Source organism: Pavona decussata, unplaced genomic scaffold, assembly GCF_977016875.1.
Source record: "Pavona decussata unplaced genomic scaffold, jaPavDecu1.1 SCAFFOLD_114, whole genome shotgun sequence".
In the NCBI taxonomy this organism is placed as follows: domain Eukaryota; kingdom Metazoa; phylum Cnidaria; class Anthozoa; order Scleractinia; family Agariciidae; genus Pavona; species Pavona decussata.
Genome location: NW_028145528.1, coordinates 2,185,817 through 2,199,594, shown reverse-complemented (window position 1 = coordinate 2,199,594; position 13,778 = coordinate 2,185,817). Strand labels below are relative to the sequence as shown.

Sequence of the window (13,778 nt, the reverse complement as noted above, 5' to 3'; positions counted from 1 at the left end):
TTTTAGGCTTTCTTTAAAACCGTGATGGTTTCTCGTTAGTCAGTAACTTTCAAGAATCCGGCGACAGAAGCGAAAATTCCAATTTCTTTTTATTTGCCCTAAAAGACCCTTTTGGTGAATTATTTTCAAAAACAATATTCAAAAGTTCCTGCGAATTTTTATTTTGGCAAAAATTGGGAAAGTTCAATATCGGCCTATTCGTGCCCGATGGCCCGATTAAAATTATGCAAATTAGTAGAGTTTCAAAACTCTCGTTCAAGACAAGGAAACGTTTTCTCGAGTTGATGTTTTCACAATCGTTTTTACATCCCTTGTGCTTGCTTCCAAACTATATTTTATCTCGACCTGAAAATTCTTTAATTTGAAGTTGGCCACGTAATGAATACAATGTTTGCTATTCCTTAGTTAGAGTGATTTTTGCCCTATTTTAGATGACCATATCATCGGGGGTATACGAATATGCTGCTAATAGAAGAACGTTTTTGAACGTGCAATTTTTTCTTATTTATCGTGGTAAAATATTTAGTTTGGTCCGTAAAAAGGTCGAGATGTGTGGAATGCACTTTGACACAATACGCCATTTCAGCACTTCATGTTACTCCTGTTACTTTGCATACGTCAATACAGTTCACGGAAGCTTTTAGATAAAAGCCAAGGTCTCTGGTTTCATCTCATCCTTTTATACATGTAAATAACTAGCTTTGAACTTAAGTGCTCCCTATAATTGCATTAAGTTATCAAATTGTTCTTTTCAGGTGAAATTTTCGAGTTTATATTGAGACGTTCAAGCGAGATGAAAGAGCCTTCCCACGGAAATAACTTGAAATCAGTGAAATTAATACCCTGTCTCTCATATCATGCTACACTTCCAAACTACCGTTATTTTTAAGCTAGAATATGTAAATGCTCCCTTTTTACGTGACCTAAAAGCATAATTTGCTTAAAATATCACGAACGCACAAGAGAGATAGGTTCCTAGGCAATCTGCACTAACCTCTATTAGTCGCTCGAATGTAATGGTATCTACTTTCTGAGAAATAAGGCTCTACGTAGCTTTATGGACTACATGATTTTCGTTTCAGTCCAGCAATCAAATACCTTGACTTGCCTCAATTTCTTCTTGTTGTAATTTGAAAAATTATTTTCACACTGTCATCACCAGTGCAACTATTGACAAAGTTTATTCCTGTGTTTTTCGCGCGAATTTCACTTGTCACGCAATGAAAGTTATTCGCGTCGTTCAAAACTTTGAATCTCTAATATGAGGAATTTCAGACAATTTTCAGCCTTGTCCCTGGGATGCAATATCGCCAGATATAATGTGAGTAACGATTGCAGACAAGTAAAAGCATTTCTTATATTTAGTTTTCAGTCGTGTTATCCGGTTGTGATTAAATGAGTCAAGTAGTCAGTAACAATGTTGCACTATTTCTTCAGTATTTTCGACAAACACACAGAAAAACTAAGCTTGTTAGGCAAGTATATTTATATAGATGGGCATCAAGAAGCTTTTTTTTATTCTACTTTCTTGTGATAAATGTATACAAAGGTAAAACAACGGACGCGTTTCATCCATGTGGCAAGTCGAGAAACGGCTGATGATTACATTTACGTCAGTGCGCGATTTTGTCAGTTTTTTTCTTGCGGTGGACTTCATTCGTAATATTTTAAGCAAATTCTGCTTTTAGGTCGCGTTAAAAGGGAGCATTTACATTTTCTAGCTTAAAAATAACGGTAGTTTGGTAGTGTAGCATGATAGGAGAGACGGTATAAATTTCACTGATTTCAAGTTATTTCCGTGGGAAGGCTCTTTCATCTCGCTTAAACGTCTCAATATAAACTCGAAAATTTCACCTGAAAAGAATCATTTGATAACTTAATGCTGTTATGGGGAGCACTTAAGTTCAAAGCTAGTTATTTACATGCATAAAAGCATAAGATGAAATCAGAGACCTTGGCTTTTATCTAAAAGCTTCCGAGAACTGTAATGACGCATGCAAAGTAACAGGAGTAACATGAAGTGCTGAAATAGCGTATTGTGTCAAAGAGCATTCCACACATCTCGACCTTTTCACGGGCTAAACTAAATATTTCAACACGATAAATAAGAAAAATTGCACGTTCAAAAACGTTCTTCTATTAGCAGCATATTCGTATACCCCCGATGATATGGTCATCTGCAATATGGCAAAAATCACTCTAACTAAGGAATAGCAAACATTGTATTCTTTACGTGGGCAACTTCAAAGGAACGAATTTTCAGATCGAGATGAAATATAGTTTGGAAGCAAGCGCAAGGGATGTGAAAACGATTGTGAAAACATCAACTCGAGAAAACGTTTCCTTGTCTTGAACGAGAGTTTTGAAAATCTACGAATTTGCATAATCAGTCGGGCCATCGGGCACGAATAGGACGATTTCGAACTTTCCCAATTTTTGCCAAAATAAAAATTCGCTGGAAATTTGGAATATCATTTTTGAAAATAGTTCACCAAAAGGGTCTTTTAGGGCAAATAAAAAGAAATTCGAATTTTCGCTTCTGTTGGCGGATTCTTGAATGGTGATGGTATTTATTATTTAATAGCCGTTGTCGGTAACTTTCAAGAATCAGGCGACATAAAGCTAGTCCATAAAGCTACGTACAGCCTTATTTCTCAGAAAGTAGAATCCATTACATTCGAGCGACCAATAGAGGTTAGTGCAGATTGCCTACTAGACACGAAAGAGGAGTTTCCTCGTGCCAGAAATTTCTCTCTCTCTACTGCCTCTGAGAGGGAAGGAACCTGCATGCTATACCAAGCAGCGCGTTAGTTTACTCTTTCATCGGCAGTTCAAATATGTCAATTTCATCTATTTGAATTTCAGAGTGGATCCCTATTTGTTAATGAGCGCACGTAGCTAAAAACAGTTTATAAATAGACCTATATTTTGTATGCTGCTAGCCTGCAGGTGGCATGTCATGATCATGACACACGGCATGAAACACTTCGGATCCGTGGCCCCATTTCCGCCCTCGAGGGCGCCGTTGTCAAAATGACAACGATGTAAAATTTCATGATTTTTGATTCAATTTACGGGAGAATAGGGCTCAAAGAACACAGCTAAGATTGTCACTTTTAAAGAAAGTTCCCAAATTCCCGCGTCTCGTCTCAAATTCCTGAAAATAGTCTAAAATCGAGCAATAAGTTCACTCCTTACTAGGCTCAAATTCGTCAAAATGGCCAAATATCGAGCAATAAGTTCATCTCATTCTGTTCTTAATTTCATGAAAATAACAAAAAATCAAACTATAAGGTTAGTCTTTTCTGGTCTCAAGTTCATGAAATAGTCAAACGAGAGAACAACGAGTTCATCTTTTCTAGTCTCAAATTCCTCTAAATTAAAAAAAAAAATGAGTTTTGTCGTTGGCTGGATCATTCGCATAGTAGAAACGGTAGCAATTTTTGTCTTTATGTACTCACAGGGTTTCAATAGTAGATTTTGATGAGTGCAGAGTCAAAACGAATTCTGCAGTTTAGATCTCTTCATTAAAAATGAATGTGGCTTTATCGTAGCGAAATTTTGCCGGGAAATGCTTGACGAGTGCCTTTTACGTAGAACACTTTTTGAGTCCTTAGATGAAATCCTACAATGCTGTTGTAAAGGTTTTCCTGGGGTATTGTTTATTATACTGTACACGGTGGTTGTAACCTTTGTGTCTATTGTGACCACTGAAATGAATCAACTGAGCAGTACTTTCCCCTTGTTCTGTTCGTTATTGTATGAGACTGTAGATGAAAAACCAGTGTGGCTATTCAACTGAAACTTACTCTTTGAGCTAATTATCTCTGACAAAACCGTGGTTACAATATCTTCTTCACCCATAGAGCCATAAACTGCGCAAAATATCTTAAAGAGTTTCTCAAATCATTCCAAGATGCGCAGAACACATGCACAGTACCAAAAGGGGGCACCGTCGCCCTGGCCCTGGAACCGAGGATTTGACCCTGTCTCGTACCCAGACATCTCTCTCCTTATGTTAATTTGCATGCAGTGGTAGGTAGGAAGCTAGGTGCGCATCGCTAGCTTTGCGTCGTACTGCGTTACGAGATGAATGCATCAGTTCTAATGGAATGAATAATATTCCGGTATGGGTATGAACTGGATCGCCCAAAAGAAAATGGCCTAAAACTGTAGTTTTTCCAAAGGAAAGGTCATCGTTTTTTCTCGCCTTTCTACTGTTTGTTGCAGCACCGGCCAATCTCGTAGCCAGATCTCAGTCGGTTCGGGAATGTTGACCGTGGGAGATCGAAGTGGGTACGAGATTAAGCATCGGCTAATCTCGTACCCACATTTCGACATTCCCGAACCGACTGAGATCAAGGTACGAGATTAAGCATCGGCAGCATACTGCATTTGATGAGATTTTAAAAATTGCACTCAATGTAATCGTTAACAGACAGGTCTGGAAAATGACATATTTTGGTCTTAAATAGGGTCAGGGTTTAAAGAACCGAGTCGCGGTATTTGATAGCCAACTCTATAAAGCAAATAATCTAAAAAAAAAAGAGCAAGGCTGATTTCACGGTCAGGGAAGTATATTTTCCAATATTTCGAAAGGCACGGCCTTTCTTCTTCAGGGTATGTTTGAAACTCTATAAGCTCTAATTTGATATAGGGGTTTTAGGTATCTACAGTTTAAAGCGGACGTGCTACATCGCTTGGACGTGAGATACCTCGAGGGATACGATAACCTTAACAGCTCTTTGATTTTAAGAAGGGTAGGTTCTTTCTCGGTGCACAGACTTTTTATCGCACTTTCGGATTCCGTCATGTTGGATTTTTTAGCTGTACTTGCTCCTTGTTCAACGAAGCCTCGGTCGCCTCTTTTATTCTTTTTCGATGATTCCATTCTTGTAGGAGAACCTTATTACATTTACTTTAGGCGAACGTCATTTATCAACTATTTTAAACGGAAGGAGGGCCACCGTTTGCTCAGGCAATAAACATGTGGCCGTTCCGGACGAGGCCGCGCATGCGTGTACGAGATGGTTGGTGTTTGATGCCACAGATAAACAAAAGGAATAAGAATAACTTGTGAAATGGAGGAGGGAGAAAAAAACTTACGACGTAGATTACCTTATTACAGCGCTGCGGCGAGGAAAAACGAAAGCAAAAACATTTCATTTCAGTATGAATTTCGCACAGATTTTTCCAAGATGACATGCTTTCAGTGGCTATAACCATGAAGGGGTCTTAGTTTTCGTACTACGAAAACTAAGACCGCGGCTCACTATTTTTAGTAGTTACTGAGCTTAAATCCATTGCAGAAAGTCTTGCCCTTTTTTAGGTTAATTGGACGTTTTCCGGAGAAGATGCCAGTAATTATTTGGTCACGCAAACCTAGGTCAACAGTGGACAGAACACGTTTCATGTCTTGCGAATTCAACTTCTGTGTGATCTGAAACTTGCCGAGCAATATCCAGCCTTCAAATCTCGTGCTAGCATTAGGTTTTTCCCACGTTTTATCCGCGTAAAAATATCTCCTCAAGATTGATAAACATAACATAACGCGTTCTCATGCGTGCGTGCGAAATTATAAATAACACCAGACGTTCACTGGCAGACCAGAGCACTTGTACTAAAAGTCAAAAGGACAACGCATAGATCGACACGAGATTACAGCTTAAAAATTATCCTATGGATCGCTGAGCTTATACGTCGTTCAACAATTAAAGCTTAAGTTAACAATCCTTACCTACGTAATGATTAACAAGTTTCGCTAAAGTCTTCGACCACCTGTCAGCGGCATCACCCGTATATATTTATAGCGGAGCTCCACGCGCAGGAGGCGCGGTGCGGAGCCCCATACCTAAGAGAATTTGGTAACCCGTGAAAGCGAAAAATTTTGGTTTGGTCATGACGTCACTCGTCCACCCGTACGACCGTCCGTCCGACCGTACGCAATCCCACAATGCTAATGCGCCCGTGTTTGTTAGGCGGGAAGTTGCATGGCGAGGTGCGTTTACAACAGAAATGATAAAGAACACAAAATACAAAGTCAATTTATACGTTTTTGTTGGATAGGTTGACAAACGTAGAAAGAAGAGAAAGAGAGAGTAACAGAAATCAGAAAAGCGGGGACGATTAAGCAAAGATCAACGTGAAAGCGAGCGATAGATAGCAAGTTAGAGCGGGCCGGCCGGAAAAGTAAGTTTAAAGAAGCCTCACATTTGTCTATATCACCCGTTTGTGATCAGTTATGGCAACTTTCAGAACTCTAAAAGAGCTTTACAAAGACACTTAAATCGCTTTCGATATCACTAATATTCGAGAAGTTAATGTTTGAAAAATATATTTCGTGGCCGTGTTTTTCATTTGCACCGCACAGCTCTCATGTGATTGTAAACACACGCAAGTTTCAAAGTTCTTAAATAATTCTACCAAACACCAAAGAGTATTCTTCTGTATTCTCCTTTTGTTAACGTTTATTTAGAGACTAGAATTATTAATAATTAGGAGCAGAATGGACACAGTTTTGAATTTCCAAACATTTTTCCTCGGGAGCTATTTTAATAACTTGCTCTCACAAAAAATACCATGTTTACGTAATTCCGACGGCCGTTTAAACAGATCATTTGTAAATTAAAATAATTTCTTCCAGGAAGAAATCGATAATTTATTATGTTACGTGTTTCAAGCTTTCGACAGATACTTTAATCGTTTATTAAATTCCCGATACCTTTGATATTCGTATAGAAATTAATTTTTGAACATTTTGTTTCATGACCGTTTTTTCTTTTCTTTTTTTTTCATTCGCTCCGCCGACTCTCATGTGTTTGTAAACACACTCAAGCTCTGAAATAATTGTACCAAAAGCCAAAGACTATTTTCCCGTATTCTCAATTTGTTAACGTTTATTTAGATACTACAACTAATAGTATAGGAGAAGAATTGACACAGTTATGAATTTCCAAACATTTCTCCCCGGGAGCTACTTTGCTCTCCCAGAAAATATCATGTTTACGTGATTCGACGGCCGTTTACAGGTCATTTGTAAACGAAAATGCTTTCTTCCAGGCAACACTGATCGATAATTTTTCTTTATGTTACGTGTTTAAGGCTTAACTGACAGATGCTTCAATCGTCAATTACAAAGCGGGGCGATGTAAATTCTCGATACCATCGAATTTGTGTAGAAGTTATAAATCAGGTTTGAAAAATATTTTTTCGTGGTCGTGTTGTTTTCATGGCACCACACGGCTCTCATGTGTTTGTAAACGCACGCAAGTTTAAAAGCTCTAAAATAATTCTACCAAACGCCAAAGACTATTTTCCAATATTTTCCATTCGTTACCGTTTATATAGAGACTAGAATTATTGCTATAGAAGCAAAATTGACACAGTTTTGAATTTCCTAACATTTTCCCCGGGTCGCTCAGTTGCTCAGTACACCAAAAATATTATCATGACGCGTAATTCGACGGTCGTTTACAAATCATTTGTAAACGAAAATGCTTTCTTCCAGGTTAACAATCGATATTTTTTCTTTATGTTATTTGCTTCAAGCTTTACACATTTTACCCGTGATACCACCAATATTCGCAGAAAAATTATTTTTTGAACATTTTGTTTTTGAGCTGTGTACATGCAATGCATTTGCGCCGCTCTGTCTTCATGCGCTTGGACTGTATAAACACGCACAAGTTTTTTTTAAAAACGCTCTGATATTTCGCTCTACAACCAAGCGTTAAAGTGTTAAGATTTTTGTAAGGTCCAGAATTATTTTAGTAGGAGCAATATTGACTATTTAAAAAGTTATGATTTTTCAAACATTTTATCCGAGCGCCAAATAAGTCTGGGAACCCTGTTAAGCAACGACGACGGTAGCAACAACATTTGAACAAAAACAATATAAAATCACTCCGCAATTAAATTTTGATACATTTCTTTGCCATCCTCCGCAAAACAATATCGTGAAATGACCTTATTTAAGGAATTTGTGGAGAACATGAGCAAACGACAGTGAATTTTTCTTTCTCTGTAAACGTGAACGCAACTCCTACCAATTTAGGCAACTTGCTAGCTGTTTACTAGTCTAATGCGTTTCTGATCAACAAATATACTTCAATCGCTTCGATAGGATAAATATTCGTAGAGAAACTAATTTTTGAACATTTTGTTTCGGGGCAGTTTCGTTCGCACCGTACGGTTCTCATTCAGTTGTAAACACACTAAAGATCTGTGCTAAGCCACCAAGAGTGATTTCCCCGTGTTCTCCTTTTCTTGACGTTTATTTGGATTTCAGTAGGAGCAATATTGACTGAGTTGTAAATTTTACACATGTAATGAAGAGAGAATATAAGTTTAATTCAGGAGTAAACTACGATAAAACTTAATGTCAGGTTATTGTTCACCTGCGCTGTGAAGCTTCCTACTGCTTGAAAATCCACGAAAATAGATCGATAAAAATAGAAAAACGGTGGATCTAAAGAAGGAACTTACGGAGTAATTTCTTCCACTGAATTTGACCTGCTCCTTCTTCCCATCAAAAGGACACTGTTATGCTCGGTTATCATTCGTTGTAAGAAGAGGTAGCGAGGTGAAAGCACTTGTTCGCCATGACTGATTTCAGTTTCTCAGCTAAACAAATGTCAATCCGATAAAAGTTTTTAGCTTTGACGCAAATGATATTTTGCTGTTTCTTGTAAGACCGGCGAAAACTTAACGTTTAGGAATTAAACGACTCGGCTTAAACAGTCGAACTCCAAAGAACTTGAAAGAACTCGTTGTTTTTGGACACAAAATAAAGAAACCAACGAAATGTAGAACTGGCTTGCTCAGCCAATCTGGAGCGAGTATTTTCGCCGTTCGACCTATCAGGAGTATGTAATTTTGCCCTCTGTATTACATTGTTGTTGTTATTGTTGATGAACAGTTTTTGCTGCATATGCACTAAATATATATATAATTGCAGAAAGGATGAGGAAGTGGTAACGTTATTACGTTCATACGCTAAGCAGATTTCTATAAATGCTATGAAAAAAATTGGAGCTCCGCTTTTAGGCTTGGCTAAATATATATATTAGACTTTCGTTTTCCAATCGAATCTGCTATGTTTCAGTAGGACTGTGGGTTCAAAACAAAATAACCTAAAATGCTTAAAATGATTCCAGTGGACTGCTAAGCTCAACTGCTTTGATAATAAGCTGGTGAGCTGGAGATTCCTTATGATTACGAGCGGACCGGAAGTTGTAATGGCTTACAATGCACATTTGGCCACAGCCCAGCCACTGTATTCAGTTGATGGCAAGGAAAATATCGCAAATATACAAAGTGAGCTATTCCAGCTGGTGACGAGGAATCTGGACTCATTTCACATCCACGTGTCGAAGAAACAAAGCCTTCATGTCGAAGCGGAAGTTGTTGCTCCGACATTTTCGTTTCGGGGAAACTATTCAGGTTGATAACTAAATCCACAGGGCTTTGGAACCCAAGGAAAACGCACTATGCTCTGCTTTGCGCTATTTTTGTCGCCTTGAACATCTTGTCGATACTCGCAGAAGTTTCAATTTTAAGCATTTGTGGTCCCTTTGTGGATGGTTGCGTGACACATACACGGTCCGTGACAAATGTCACAAATGGACGGAAAACTGTGGCGATTTTTACCCAGAGCTACTTATCAGCCTTTTCGTTCTCCGATACAGTGACTTGTATTCTCCTAATCTACACCTTATGGCGCGCGCAACGACATTTGCCTTTGCTCTCTCTCGCATCTGCGCAAACTAAGGTAAATTCTTGGAACTGGCTGTTGATCAACATGATGTTGATTCTTTGTTCGCTTACCATAACTGTTGGATGTGGATTTAGAATATCAGTTGTTCAATACCACAAAATGAAATTTTACATTATGTACGGATTGGGAATTTCTATCACCTACTTGACGGCTTTGACGTGTTGCTGTGTGTTTGCGGTATTGACATGCGCACTATGCAGTTTGGCTGACGTGTGTTTTCAAGAAATTTGTAACATGGATCAAGGGAACATTAATGACGTCACTGCAATACACAAAACTTTGTGCATTTTCACAAGCGTTAAAGCCATGGTTTATCGCTCATTGGTGTCTGTTTGGCGGTAACTGTCTTGCTCTATTTGCTTTCGACTCAACACATTTTTCTTTGTTGTCTCGACAGTTAAGCAGAGCACCAGCAGTGTTCATGGTCATCGCTTTTGTCCTAAACTTCACATTCTTGCTGATACCATGTGTTTATGCTTCACGAGTAACGTGGAAGTGTCAGGATTTGCTGTCTAAAATTAACAATATGGGCTCCGGAGACTGGCCGAAAGAGGGACATCCTTTTCGTGAACTCGCCAATGTGAACGAATTTATTTTCTACGCCGAGAGGAGTATGTGTGGATTTAAGGTTGGAAGTATAACTTTTGGATCGAGTGGGACTTGGTTTTCTGTGTTCTTAGGTCTCCTTGGTCTAGGAGTAAGACTTCTTGGATACATTAAATAACACTGCATTGAGATACTATGGGACTAAGCGTTTGCCCATTATGCTAGCATTTTGCTACGGGAGGGGAGGGAGCAACTCCTATAATAAAAGTTACTACATTGCTCATCGGAAATTCTGAAAGGAGCCGCTTAAAAGTTTCAGAAATATTTTTGGGGGTGCGATTTAAATTCACTTTCACGCCTAAGAGGTACCAATTCTATCAGGTAACTACATTTTCCCGTTATAGCTTTTCCTTGTCACGCGGTTATCAAATTTGATAACTGTGCCGGACTGTTTAACAGTATAACCCTTGCAGCAGTCATTATCCAAACCAATAATTTTTTTTTTAATTTTTTGTCAGAGGCCGCGTTAGTATAATCAAGATCGTGAACGCGATTGTCTTGTTATTTAATTTTATGGGGACATTAATTGACTTTTGTGATCTATCTTTTATGAATGACGTTTATTATCTAAGTTTGATGACCTTTTATTAGCTCTCAGCAACGACCAATCAGTTTGTGCAATGTGGTGGTATATTCTTAGTATAAAATATTAACGGCAGACTGATCCCAACGGCGGAGGTGACGAGCTTGATAGAACAAACAACAAAAGCTAGAATAACTGAAATATATTTGTTTTTTTTAAAAAAAACAAATTTTTGCCCGATATTTCGGTTTGCAATACAAACCTTCCTCGGGGGCCGAACAAAAAAGCTTTTTTGTTCAGCCCCCGAGGAAGGTTTGTATTGCAAACCGAAATATCGGGCAAAAATTTTTTTTTTTTTTTTAAAAACAAATATATTTCAGTTATTCTAGCTTTTGTTGTTTGTTCTATCAAGCTCGTCACCTCCGCCGTTGGGATCAGTCTGCCGTTAATATTTTGTATTTGAGATAATTTGCTGATCCAGGTCTACAAGTGATCCGGCACCACTCATTGGTTTGTCGCTGTGGAATTGCAGATTTTATTGTATTCATATTCTTAGTATCAGAGTCTAATGTCATGAAAGATGTTAGCCAATGTGGTTTAGAATGATAACTCAAAATAAATCGTTAGCCTCACGATTGTGTCACATGGATGTGGAGCGCGACGTTTCGACCAATATACATGTACCGCTGGTCTTCATGAGCCGATCACTATCAGAATCTTTTTTTCCTTCCTACGCGACCCACGGAAATATGACACTCCCTTAGGTGAAGCCTTCTCGTATAGCAACTCTATGAAAAATCTCGCCTTCTCTCCAAAAAAGGTTTTAGAGCTCCAAGACGCAACAATAAGGGCTTTAGGGCTCTATCGTTTAACCCGAGGACGCCAATGAGTAATAATAACGACTACTAAAGTAATATGTAATTATAATAAGAACCTTCCCAGAATCACTTCCACCTGAACAATAACTTTGTCGACTTGAGATACCCATGAGGATGTCACTCCATGTGGAAATAATACATACCATGAAATATTTCGGCTTCTCTTCATTTTGAATTTGGCCTCTTGTTTTGTTTGTTTTCCAACAATGCTTCTTAGGCCGCAAGAAACACGACGTTGAGTTAGAGCAACTCCCAAACGCATTCCCGGCAACTGATCAGATATACAGAGGGAATGACCTTTTAACTCATCTAATTTGAAGCAGTCGACGTTAACCACGGGGATCTTTTTCTTTAGTATCAATCTTCCAATTCCTGGTAAACTAGCTAAACAAAAAGAACAAATTGGTAGGAAGACCAAGAGAAAACGTCTCCTGTAAGCCTGGCTACGGCCCTGTTTAAAATCTCACGGGGAGGCAGGGAAACTCGTAAAGCACAGTAGTAATATCCAATTATCCAGAACCAGCATTTTTTATCCGTGCTTCAAGGGGCTTCGGTTGGAACCCAGGCTCCACGTTTCACAGTACTTGTTGATCTCGTGTGTTATGCCAGTTATAATAATAAAAAATATCAGTAAATTAAAATTATTTCCCTCCCCCCCCCCCCCCCCAAAAAAAAAAAAAACAAATGGGGAGCTTTCCAGGGATAATGAAACAAACCGGAAGACAACCACGTTCCCAGGGCATTAGTAGGTTGGCGCCCCGGGGATACTCCCTTATATGGGCTATATAGATATGTGCGGCCCCAAAGAGTATGGTTTTTCAGCGTTTTGGTCATAAATAGGGTATCGATTTTTATCCGTTTCGCCAACTTTTTGGTAATAAATAGGGTATAGATTTTTGCACTCTCAATTCGATTTTTTTTATTTGGAAGAAACTACTTCTTCATCATGATGTTTACGGCAACTGTGTACGTGCCGCAATGGCCTGTCACGCGCTCTGGTCACGCTCCGGGCTCCAGGGGTTTTATGAACTGAAGTCGAGCAGACACTATAAACTGAAGAATTTTTGGTGACACCCCAACCCAGTTTTTTGGGGATTCCCCCCCCCCCCCCCCCCCCGGGATTGGCGCCTAATTTATAAGGGAAAAGCCCTGGAAACGATGTTGAGAGGGAGAAACAAATATTTTAAATGCGACATATCATGGTTAAGACGGACAAGGATCCCAGCTAGCAGGAGGCAGACCAGCTGGCTATTTACAAGCGCGGTTGAGGAGTTGAACTTGGGGCTACCAAGAAACGACTCCAATATAGTGGTCAGAGCGTGACTTGAAACCAAGACTTCCGGATTAAAGTCCAACTACGTAGCCTCCCACATGCCATCAGGGCCAAGGCCGCATCAGCAAAGACATGTACTTTCAAACCACAAGGACAGACGTTCTCACAATATCTTTACGCAAGAATGTCTGCAAAAGGCGAGGTACCTGTAGGCTATTTATCGAAATCTATTTAGTCAGTTTTCTTTGTATTTTAGGTGACTATTTAATGAAATTATTTAATCATAACTTGTTTCTGCTAAATAAATGATAAATGTTTGCCACTCAATATTTTTTACACAGATTGTGCTGGAGGACGATTACTCACTCAAGACGGTGGAGCCTGAGCACTCAAAAACAACTGCTCGCAAAGGTAACTGAAGGAAACATTTATAACAAGCTTAGGAAAACTTTAGAAAAAATTGTCATTCCCTGTCCCGGGGGGGTACTTCCTTATAAGAGGCTAATGGGGATGTGCCACTGGATGGGGTCGCATTTTCACGAATGGATTGACTATAATGGGGTTGAATTTTCAATAGAGTTACTAGAATGGGGTCGCACATTTTCGGATTTTTGGGGTAAGAAAATTCTATTAAGTAGGGATTCAAAATGGTCTCGGTTAAAAAATTCAGAAAGTTGTTGTTTATTAAATGTAACAATCACCTCGCTTTACATTCCGTTCTTG

The 13,778-nt window shown here is 39.0% G+C and overlaps 1 long non-coding RNA gene across 2 annotated transcripts in view; it reads left to right on the top strand.

Annotated features, from left to right (window-relative positions):
• The window catches only part of LOC146470147 (uncharacterized), a 40,758-nt gene that overhangs the window by 25,803 nt on the left and 1,177 nt on the right, over positions 1 to 13,778 (top strand). The window contains exons 1-2 of one of the 2 annotated variants that reach the window (XR_014867069.1): positions 13,108 to 13,257; positions 13,397 to 13,466. This is a non-coding gene — a long non-coding RNA (uncharacterized LOC146470147). Of the gene's footprint in view, positions 1 to 13,107; positions 13,258 to 13,396; positions 13,467 to 13,778 lie in introns of those variants that run through there. The other variant, XR_014867070.1, reaches the window with a different exon arrangement.